Source organism: Lepisosteus platostomus, chromosome 17 (genome assembly GCF_059453375.1).
Source record: "Lepisosteus platostomus isolate fLepPlt1 chromosome 17, fLepPlt1.hap1, whole genome shotgun sequence".
NCBI classification, from domain to species: Eukaryota; Metazoa; Chordata; class Actinopteri; order Semionotiformes; family Lepisosteidae; genus Lepisosteus; species Lepisosteus platostomus.
This window is the reverse complement of record NC_142627.1, coordinates 4527747-4540067: the sequence shown is the minus strand read 5'-3', so window position 1 is coordinate 4540067 and position 12321 is coordinate 4527747. Positions and strand designations below refer to the sequence as shown.

The 12321-nt window shown below is 39.0% G+C and overlaps 1 protein-coding gene across 1 annotated transcript in view; it reads right to left on the bottom strand.

Moving 5' to 3' along the window:
- LOC148645915 (equilibrative nucleoside transporter 1-like) overlaps positions 1–10020 on the bottom strand; it is a 48167-nt gene extending 38147 nt beyond the window's left edge. The window contains exon 1 of the mRNA XM_088609589.1: positions 9947–10020. The gene's annotated coding sequence lies outside the window, so the exon portion shown is untranslated. The remainder of the gene's footprint in view (positions 1–9946) is intronic.
- Positions 10021–12321: the final 2301 nt, after the last annotated feature.

Below are 12321 nucleotides of genomic sequence, written 5' to 3'. Positions count from 1 at the left end.
CTACTCTTTTCGAGAAATGCCCTTGCATTTTTAATGACCACAGGAGTCAGGACCTCGGTTTTATGTCTCATCCAAAGGTCGGCACCTGTTTACAGTATAGTGTCCCCGTCATTATACTGGGGCATTAGGACCGACATGGGCCACAGGGTGAGCGCCCCCTGCTGGCCCCACTAACACCTCTTCCAGCAGCAACTTTAGTTTTTCCCAGGAGGTCTCCCATCCAGGTACTGACCAGGCTCACCTGCTTAGCTTCAGTGGGTTGCCAGTTGTGAGTTGCAGAGTGATATGGCTGCTGGCGATAAATTATTAAAGGCTTTCTCTGCTGATCAGTGCTCCTACAGTACATTGAGCTACCAAAGCAAATTATCTTACATCTAGCCAAAAGTTAAAGTCTTATTTTCCTAAGCTCTTAAGAACATTGATCCAGCAGGTGCTCGGCTTCATCCTGGCTAGCAATTGCTCCCGAAGACTCAATCCACTGATCTCCTTCTTTTTTAGCTGTCTTTGCTGTCATTTTTCCCAATACACCTCCCTTTCAGCTTTCCACTGCCACTAGCCAAGCAACGTTTTTGCCGCTGGACTTCAGCCTAATTTTCCAGACAGCCCTCACCCAGCTATCTCATTATCCCTGTCACCTCCTTCATTCAGCCTGCTGCTTCCTCTCTTCCTTTTATAAGAACATGTAGCCACACTCTTTCTCAGCCTCTCCAGAAACGCTCAAAAAAGCCTGAGTCCGAAGAGCTGTTCTGCAGCGGCTGCAACATTTCCTATTAATACCGATAAGTATTAAATTATTTTACAAATTGACAATTAAACTTTTATGCCCTTAATTATTAGTAAATCCCTTACCTTCACTGGAAAATCAGACTATGATCATAGCAATGTTTAACCATTGCTAGAAAGTTGAAAGCCCTTTTCCTAAAATGCATTTGAACTAAATTCCCATTTAACTATGCATTTTAACCAGCATTTTAACTATGAAATTCTGTAACTTGGCACAAAGCATGAAAGCTGTGACCTAATGAAGAAAACTGTGACCATAACCTCATGCAACACAGCTCTTCACTGGCCTTAGTCACCAATATTATAGATCATAGTGCCAGACTTCTAAGGCAGCTAGAAACTCTTAATCAGTTCAATATACTATCAAGTGCTACATTTTTTCTGTTAGTTTGTCACGGTAGTTATACATGATAAGGAGGGTGCTTAACAAGATTTCTGGAAATAAGAGAAATAAAGAGATAAAATCTTGCAGTTCATCAAAACTCTCTTCTAAATGTGTTGTTTTTAATATAGTATACAAACCCCTTTTTAAACAAATCTTAAACAAATTCATAGTAAATAGAATCTCCCTTTTGATATATTTTCAATATTTTTTGTTCAATTTTAAGTTTTTAAAAACTGTAGTCTGATGCTCCACTTCAAAAGATCAATTACTTCATTACTCTTAAAATGTACAGGTACACCTTTAATGACCAACCATAAGTGTATAAAATATAACACTGCAAACACTAATAACCAGTCTCTAGTTGGCTGCAGTCATTTTGTAGGAGCTTTCTTCAGCATTGAGATAAATGTCTCATCTTATGTGAGACACAGTTCATTCCTGTTTTTCAGAGGCTTATTTCCTAAAGATTATGAGCCAAAGCCCCGTCCAACCAGAAAAAAAAAATGGAATATGACTGCAATCCCTGCCCTTACCATTCCTGGCAGGAAAATAAAAAAGTGTTTGCTTAGCAGGTTGCAAAAGCCTACAGGCTTTCTGAGGTTTGCATTTAAGGTTGACCTGTAAATTTCAGATTTAAAAATCAGAGCACCACTCCTCTAAACAACAAGGTAACTTTCTGTACTGTAGTTTCAATGGTGTTTCTTCTAACATGTGGATTGCAGGGAACTCATTCAAAATCAGAGCTTTATTTAATACAGAATATTAAAGACCTCATATCTTGAAGAGATTGCTAAAGATCTTAGAGACAGTACAACATACACTTGAAGAGTGTGCAAACAACCAAACTCTATGCCATGACCCTCAGGTGATTCTTGATATTGATAGGACAATATTGAACTGAAACTGCAGTGGAATATTGCAAAAATAAAAAAAATAAAAGAGTGGGCCAACACATGGATGGCATTTAATATAAATACAAAATGGAAAACATCTTCCAATTTAAATCTGGGTAAGTGCTTTTAAATCATACAGGAGGCTCTTTTTTACACAAAATGCTGTGGGAGTCTGGAACGAGCTACCCAAGAATGTTGAAGCTCATATCCTGGTTTCATTCAAGAAGACTTTATGATATTCATATTGAGGTCCTCATCTAGAAACTCATTTTCAATATTTCTATATTTGTTTCAACACCGCTCACAAAAGCCAGTCTGATATAGTCTTTGCAGAGCAGTGTTTTAATTCATACAACAATCACCAGAAGGCAATGTCCAACTTTGTCTTTTCTTCCACCAAGCTGGAAAAATTATTTGATTTTTTGACAAATTAAATGCTATTTAACTTGCACAACAGTACTATCTCTAACATAATTGATCTGTAATACTCAACAGTGTCTGTTCATTTGAGTTAGTAGTGCACTGAGTGGTTCAAAAACATACTATACAATATGTGGGAACTCTGCAACTGTGTGTGAAGGACAGCAGAGCATCACTGTTCCCCATAGTGGGCCATTTGTTTTAGAGATTCTCCTTTCCCGTCCAAAGGGAACACTGACACCTGCTGGTCCACCAACACCACTTACACCAGCAGAAAATCTAATGTCCCTCAAATGTTTTTCAACTCTGTGTTGACCAGGCTGAGCCTTGTAGTGTTTAATTAGAATCTCACAAAACTCTTTGTTTTTACAAAAAACTACATTATAACCTTGTTTAAAAAATTGCTCACACCTGAAGAAGGCTCCACGGCAGAAATGTTGTGTTGTGTTTGTCTTTGTTATCTTTTCAGCAGGGAATAAACCTATTACTTGTTCCCTTGTTTAAAAATTGTCAAGAACTCAAAAGCCTTATGTAAAGCCTAAGACCTTGCAATCAGTCATGGTGACACTTTTCCCATTGGCTCTGAAAGAAATATTAAGTGCATCTTATATTTTACACTGAACTATCTCTTAGTCAAAGACCCATATCTTACTAGTTAAACAGAAGTAATTGCAAGATAGTAGCAGTCCTCCTAAATACCCCTCTGCACAGGCAGTGGAGTAAGAAGAGAGGCAGGAGAGTGGAATAGGTTTTTGCCCTTTTAGAATAAAGGGGCTTGCTAATCACTCGGACAAGGAGAGGAAGGAGGCAAAGCAGAGAGAAGGTGTGCAGAGCCAATTGCTCAGCTAACGGTTTTGCGCAAAAATGTAGTAAAAAGGGAAAAGGGACCCCAATTTATAGAGGTGGGGGAAGAGAGTCATGGTCAGGTGCCCACTTCCAGAATGCTACAGTATTGTGACATTGTATCATTATGCCATTTGCCAGCAGCCATATCACCCTGCAACTCACAACTGGCAGCCCACTGAAGCTAAGCAGGTGTGAGCCTGGTCAGCACCTGGATGGGAGACCTCCTGGGAAAAACTAAGGTTGCTGCTGGAAGAGGTGCTAGTGGGGCCAGCAAGGGGCACTCACCCTGTGGTCTATGTCGGTCCCAATGCCCCAGTATAGTGATGGGGACACTATACTGTAAGGTGCTGTCCTTCGGATGAGATGTAAAACCGAGGTCCTGACTTTCTGTGGTCATTAAAAATCCCAGGGTGTTTCTCTTCAAAAAGCGTAGGGGTATAACCAAATTTCCCATTGGCCCTTACCAGTCATGGCCTCCTAATAATCCCCCTCTATGAATTGGCTTCATTACTCTGCTCTCCTCCCCACTGTGAGCTTGTGTGTGGTGAGTGTTCTGGTGCACTATGGCTGCCGTAACATCATCCAGGTGCATGCTACACATTGGTGGTGGTGGAGAGGAGTCCCCATTACCTGTAAAGTGCTTTGAGTGGTGTGTCCAGAAAAGCGCTATGTAAGTGTAAGCAATTATAGATACTACCCTCACCTGGAGAGACTGTTGCATAAGTTGCATTATGGTTTCTGGATAACATCTATTTCCTTAAATACAATTGGTCAGATAATATAAAGGCCAGGAGATTTATCTTAAAAGACTCTAGTACCAGATACACTTTTGCTTGTTCTATGCTGATAGTGTTCAGTGAAGAACTTTGTCCTTTTGCTTTCTGAGGATTGTTGTTGACTTCATTGGTGAACGCCCAAACAAAATACTCTTTTGGTGCTTCTCCCAATATCTTTTCATTGTCTATTAGAATGCCTTTTTCCTGGATACACATTCATCTTGTTTAATGGATCTTCTGCTGTTGAAGGACTAAAATACGTTTTCAGTCATCTCTCTCAGCTTTCCTAATATTTACCTGTACTTGCAAATCATGGTACTTGTTTTGACTGGATTTTGTTGATTTTTAATCATTTTATGAAGTCATTTCTCTTCCCTTTTATTTTTCTAATTGATTTATGAAAGCTGTTTTTTATCTTTAGATTTGTTCACGTTTGGAATACATTTCACGAGAAATAACAGAAGAAAAATGTTTTGGAATGTTTTTTGGAATTTAGACGTGGGGACTTTTGGCTGAACCTTGGCCCCGTGGCTGCAGGATGAGGATGTGAGGAACCCTGCCAGCGGGAGAAGGAGCGGGGGAAGGATGCAGAAATACCAGTGGAAGGAAGAGAGGAACTTACTGAGCAATATACTGCTCTTCATACAGGAAGTGATTCATGAACAATTCCAGGGAGTCACCACTATCTGTAAAGCGCTTTGAATGGAGTGTCCAGAAAAGCACTACATAAGTATAAGCAATTATAATAATAATAATAATAATAATAATAATAATAATAATAATAATAATTATTATTATTATTATTAATTGCCAGTAATTAAAAACTGAAATAGCGTTGCAGTTTCCCTTTATAAGTTGATTGCCAGTAATTAAAAACTGAAATTGCGAAATGTCTGTATTATTTTCAATTAAAATGATATTGCACATATGCAAATTCAATGTATTAAAAGTAACATTTTTTAAAAGAAAATGAAAGAACAATTCATAAAGTGTGCTGAATACTGTGCATAAGGCAGGAATAAATATGCTGAACAGCAGCCTACGTATTTACCCAAAATTACACAACACTCAATGGAGACATGCCCAGAAATTTGCGCTCAGTCTGTAAGCGCTCCCAGCTACCCCACACTGTGCATAGCCACGGGGAGTGTAAAGGTCTGCTTTTAGGGGCTTTTCACAGCAACATCCGCTGCAGCTGAATACACATACAAACCGTGTTTACAGCGAGTTAAAATGAATCCCACAGCACCCCTCTGGGATTGATGTCTACGTCTCTTGCTTTTTCCAAGAAAGTACTCGTAAGATGTCTTCATCTCAGATAAATTCATTTTAGAAAGCGAAACATTAAAAACTGTTGCTCATGGTGATTTTATCTGATCCCAGATAAAATAAATCACTGATGTCACCAAATATACAAAACTGAGTCTGATTGATTTTAGTAAACAATGTCAAACTACACCAGCATAGGGGACATACACAATTTGATCAATTACACGCCTGTTAAATTTAGATTACCCCCCATTCACGGAAAAAACGAATGAATCCAGACCCCTTAACGGCCCCTGAAATATTGTGTGGCGGTGTGGCCAATTTGAGAGAACAGGAGACGGGATGTATACATTAAGCTACAAGTAACTGAGTATTTGAACCTCGTTCTGAATTCGCAATTTACAGCAGTGCTGGCAAAAACTAATTAAGTACAAGCAAATCCGAATCATCATGATGAGACACCTCGCCACTGGTGGCCACTCAAGGCTGTCATTACATCTGGATCACCATCTCATGTAGACACGCATTTTAGGCAACATTCGATTACATAAACCAATACAAAACACTTACATCTTGTGCATAGTAGGGTTACGTCATCCAGCTCTTGAGCAAGTACTTTGAGAGAACAACACAAAGTTGTTCTTTCCTCTCCCCCTTCTTCTCTGTTGGCTGCTCACTTGGTCCTAGTGCTATAGCTCCAAGTTCAGCATTAAAGCCTTGGAGAAGGCTAGGCTTTTGAGGTTTTCATTATGAAAAAGGATTTAGGTTTCCTATATTTCTGGAGAAGTAAATGCTGCTTACTCCTGGTGTTTATTGCACAAGATCATTCCATATTCTTTTCTTTTTAAAGTGAAAATTGTCACATCATCAAACTAATCATTTTCTCTGCCCTTTAGAGACAACAGGTTATTAAAGTTCAGTTATTAGAATTAGAGAAGTTATTAGTGGATTAGAAACTGTAAAAGCATTCTCTTAAAAAAAGGCTAGTCTGTGCTTTCTCAGTATTGCTAGTGTATTTAAGAGGTCCATGTTATACATACTGTAGGCCTATGCACAAGGCAACAATGGGCAACACACAGCTATATGGACCTACATTTGTAAAGAAGTCTTTAACATTTGTAGTTACAGAAGGTGCTAAATGCAATAAAACAACACACAGTATAGCAAATTAGGTCTTCCTTTTCACCAGTTTGGAATAAGACCATGTAAGAACCAGAATGGGGTTGGATAGAAATGAATTCAGTGAAGAAAGAATCAATTTAAACAATCTGCCTGATGCAGTAAATGCAGTTTTTAAGCAAAAGATCTGGAGGGATGACAGCAGCAAAGATCTACTTCATTTTGCACTTGTAATCCTGCTGACATCACGTTCTGTATGAAGAGCTGTATATTGCTCAGTAAGTTCCTCTCTTCCTTCCACTGGTATTTCTGCATCCTTCCCCTGCTCCTTCTCCTCCCGGCAGGGTTCCTCACATGCTCATCCTGCAGCCACGGGGCCAAGGTTCAGCCAAAAGTCCCCACGTCTAAATTCCAAAAAACATTCCTAAACATTTTTCTTGTTATTTCTTGTGAAATGTATTCCAAATGTGAACAAATCTAAAGCTAAAAAACAGCTTTCATAAATCAATTAGAAAAATAAATAGAAATGTACATGCCATTGTGTGTCTTTATGTTGGCCCACCAGGTAGACACATCTGTTCTGACCAAACTATCCTATTCTCCTCCCCACATGCCCGGATGGTGCCCGGGCTGGGCACCATCTGAGTTGGATGCTGCATCACTGCCATGGATCCAAGAGGGGGTTGCCAGTTGTGAGTTGCAGGGTGATATGGCTGCTATCTATGAACGGGAAAATTGCCAATGTCCTGCCCATCCACAAGAACAAGACCAAACCGACTTATAGACTAAAAGGTCTGGATTCAGGGAAACAAAAATAGAGAATTACCAATGTTAAAATGGGATCATGTGGGTCCTATTCATTCCAAGGCTTAAGAGACCTAGTGCCTGTCCAACACTGACAGGGTGAAGAAACTGGAAGCTTTTAATTTTGAATTGTAGACTATGAGCGGGCCTGATACAAGTTTTCAAAATTCTCAAAGAACAAAATGAAAATTCATCAGATAATTGGATAATGTGTACGGAACAGAGTACAGATATTTAACTGGGACGGGTTGCTTGGAGGTACATAAACCTTGGTTGGTTAATTTAACAAAGAAGAGTACATGAGACTAATACTATTATGTTTGAGATGTGGGGAGCGGTCATGATTTCAGTAAATCATGTATGGACATCTGCTGTAAGTGGTGTTAGAAGGCCAGTAGGTGGTGCTCTTCCTTTTGAAAAACAGAATTGTCAAATCAATGCCTCTGTATGGGGACAGAAGACACTGCTGTAGAAGGAGCCATCCTGCAGGTGAGACAAACAAAGGTCCTGACTACTTGGTCATTAAATATCCCATGACACCTCATAAGAGTAGGGGTGCCAATTCTGGTGTCCTGGATAAGTTCCACTTTGGGCTTGTAACACTGGTCTCCATAAATTCAACTGAATTAAACTGATGTGACAATTTCTAGTTTTTCCTCCTGATCTGCTGTGTAGAGGGGATACTGGCATCATCCAGGTAGGGCTGCACTGAATAAAGCAAGTTCCCTTCTTCTCTTTCATATCCTTAGGAATGATAAATATTATACAAATACACTTTCTATTACACAGTTTTCAAAGGTTTTCCTATATCCATTTCTATTCACAGCTGAGTACAACATACTTCATCCAATCTTCCTACAAAAGAAAGGCAATACCATTAGTTCAGAGAGTTCCTGCCTGCTTCTGTTTTAAACAGTCCTACAGGTCTGTGAGGTCTAGCAAGATTTCCTAGTCTGCTAGGTTCCTTGTCTGTTCTTGTCTTATGCCAGTGGGAGTCACAGACTAGCTACACCAGTAACATGTTTTCAAAATGTTATTAATAGCCATGAAACAGGAGGAATACATAGAGCAGCTGTGACCTTCAAACAGTTTTTCAGTCACAGTCCATTAAAATTAGTAGACATCTAGTTGTGAATGTTGATTGCTATAGGCCATTGAAGTGCTTATGTACTTTAAAACTGTTGAAGAACTAATCTTAGTTTTTATCTAGTTAAACTAGCAGTAGTTTTAAATCTTCTTGTTTTAGCTTGAGCATTGGAATGAGGCACTTCTGGACTCCAGCAGCTGCTGTGCTAAACAGGTGGACTAACTGGAGATCAGTGTTATGTACTATATTCCTTTATGAGTCTGTAGGCTTTTGTTGTTGTCTATTAAAAAACAAATTTATTGTGTTCTTTTTTTTCTTGAGAACATAATTTTGTGAGAATTTAAATGTCCTTTATTATTCAGTAGCATCAGGCATCAAAATCAAATACCACAATAAAATAAAACAGAACACAAAATATATAGTTCACAGCAAAAAAAAAGATAATTCAGTCAAATTTCTTGTTTATTGATTTATATGGTGGACCATAGACATTACAAGATAGTTGAGGCTGTCAATAAGGAAGTATGACAAACAGGCTTAGTAGAAGAGCGGCCTATGTGATTGGACCTAGACTGGCATTTCATTGATTTTATTACCTTGTAAATAAGATAGCTCTTTACTTTGAACTGTTAATGCTTTTGATCAGCATACCATAGGCTAAGCCTCTGTCAGCACTTCATCATAGGAAATAATTAACAAAATGATACACAGACCAATGGTAATTTTTATGTGGGCGTTCATGTCCTCCTGATTTGCTTTTATCTCATTCAGCAAAAACAGAAGACTGTTGCTGCATGTTTTTTCTTCAACTTTTTTGTCAGTATTCCTGATTAAACTGCTTTGCTTCTAGTTCAGTTTCCACTGACATTTCTCTCACACGAAAAACAGATTATCTTTTCTGGATTTGTAATTATTATACCTGGGCTGGGACACGGGGTCCCATTCCCAATCTGAATCCTTGCGGACGCAGTCGCGACACGTGTCCTGAAAGCCGTCCATTTTTCAATCAGACGGCCAATAATTTAATTATCTGCATTAAGGCAGACAGCTTTTTTTTTCTATAGCGCTGTTTATAAGGTGTAGTTTCTTACACCTTAGATTCTCCTATCTCCAAAGCTTAACAGTTTACCCCTTCATCAGTTCTTCAACCTGCCTTCATAAATCTACCAATTAGCAAAAACTTAACCAATATACCCAATATATAGTGCAATATTTAAATAAATTTACTGATATTTGTTTTAATAAATTTAATTAATTTAGTAAGTCTGAGAAATACCTTACAGGCAAACTGCAGCCTTCCATTTTCAATGTGTCAGATTCTTAATTTCAGCAGGCATATTTTGTATATATATATTTTTGGACATTTTTAAAGATTTTTAAAGATTGTATAGGAACATAAGGTATGTGTAGCTATAACAATCAAATGTGCCACACTCACCTCAAGATCAAGTATACTTAAAACAGAAACTTCCTGGTTCACAGAGAAAGCAATGTGAAGGAATCTCGTCAATCGAAACTTAACTTTAAAATATTAAACAAAACATGACATATTAAACTTACATACCCCAGCAAGAGTTCACAACTGTTCTGTCCCAACTGCTTGATAATCTGCTAACATCTGCTACAAAGTTCAAAGACCACTGTGACTTTATCTCTAAGTAAAATTCTCAGTACTTAGTCAGACGTGAATAAGTGTTAGTTTTCAGGGTTGTTTTTCTAATCTTTATAGGCAACTAATGAATTGTGGAATATCTATAACACTGTAGTGGAGTAACCCAAGCATAAACATTATCTCAGTCACTATGAAATTCATAAATCAAAACTTAGTAGCATGGTGATTTATAAAGATGGTACAAATTCGCTTTAACTGTGTTTGATTGAGATACATTCTGTCACATGCAATGTACTGAACTATGTCACTAACCTCTCCAATTTGTGTGGGAGATTATTTTTCTGTTATCTGTTTTTGTACATGAGAAACTTTTGGGCTTAATGACACTTTTATATAGGTTTGTATAAATATAATATAACAGCATGGTCTCTTTCAGTAGCAAATTAAAATACTGCACAAAAAATAACTTATTGCAAACATATGTTTCTTAATTCTCATCAAATATGAAAGTTAAAAGTTTAACAGAAATCTGAATATACAGTGCAGTTCATAAGTATTTAGACAGTGACACAATATTAGCTGTTTTGGTTCTGTACTCTAGCAAATTGTATTTGAAATAAAACAATGACTATGAGGTTAAATTGCAGAATGTCAGCTTTAATTCAAGGGTATTAAGGGTCCCATTTCATGGGACCAAAAGTAATTGGACACATTAACATAATCTTAAATAAAATGTGGCATGTTTGCAAATCCTTTGCAATTGATGACAGCCTGACATCTGTGACCCATAGACATCACCAGACGCTGGGTATCTTTCCTGGTGATGCTCTGCCAGGCCTGTAATTCAGCCATTTTCAGTTTCTGCTTCTTTTGGGAGCTTTTTGCTTTCATTCTTGTCTGCAGTAAGTAAAATGCATGCTCAATGGGATTCAGGTCAGGTGATTGACTTGGCCAGTCAAAAACATTCCATTTTTTGGCCCTGAAAAACTCCATAGTTGCTTTAGCAGTATGTTTGGGGTCATTGTCCTGCTACAAGGTGAAGGGCCGTCCAATGAGTTTTGAAGCATTTGGTTGGATCTGAGCACATAAGATGCTTCTGTACACTTCAGAATTCGTCCTGCTGCTGTCTGCAGTCACATCATCAATAAAGACAAGTGAGCCAGTTCCACTGGCAGCCATACATGCCCAGGCCATGACACTGCCTTCACCATGTTTCACAGATGAGGGGGTATGCTTCGGATCATGAGCAGTTCCATTTTTTCTCCATACTTTCCTCTTTCCATCACTCTGGTACAGGTTAATATTTGTCTCATCTGTCCATAAGGCTTTGTCCCAGAACTCTAGAGGCATTTCTTATGGACTTTTTAGCAAACTGTAACCTGGCCTTTCTGTAGCCTTTCTTACCAGGGGTTTGCATCTTATGGTGAACCCTCTGAGATTATGCTGGTGTGTTCTTTTCTTTATGGTAGTCGTTGACACATATATGCCTACATCCTGGAAAGTGTTCCTGATCTGTTCAACAGTTAAAAAAAGGGTTTTTTCGTCACTATTGAAAGTGTTTTTCGGTCATCCGCTACTGTGGTCTTCCATGGTCTACCATGTTTGCTATTGCTAAGTTCACCAGTGCGTTCTTGCTTCTTAACAGTGTACCAAACAGTTGATTTTGACACATCTAATGTTTTGGCTATGTGCCAGCAGCCATATCACCCTGCAACTCACAACTGGCAACCCACTGAAGCTAAGTAGGTGTGAGCCTGGTCAGTACCTGGATGGGACACCTCCTGGGAAAAACTAAGGTTGCTGCTGGAAGAGGTGTTAGTGGGGCCAGCAGAGGGCGCTCACCCTGCGGTCCAGGTGGGTCCTAATGCCCCAGTATAGTGATGGGGACACTATACTGTAAATAAGTACCGTCCTTCGGATGAGATGTAAAACTGATGTCCTGACTCTCTGTGGTCATTAAAAATCCCAGGGTGTTTCGCGAATAGAGTATTGGTGTAACCCCAGTGTCCTGGCTAAATTTCCCATGCCTCCTAATAATCCCCCTCTATGAATTGGCTACATTACTTTGTTCTCCTCCCCCCCCTTCTCCGATGGCAGGTGGAACGACGCGCCGGTTGGAAGTATTCTCGGTCGCAGTTAATGACAACGTCAACTCAAAGATTTGGTTCAAACCATCAAATGGAGACTGGTGTGCTGACAAGCCGACCCCGCTGATGTGGGATTAACGCTAGGAAAGAGAGAGAATGTTTTGGTTGTCTCTGATTGATTTATTCTGATTTTTCAGCCTCATGATGGCCTCCCAGTGGGCAGTGATTCGTCGAATATAC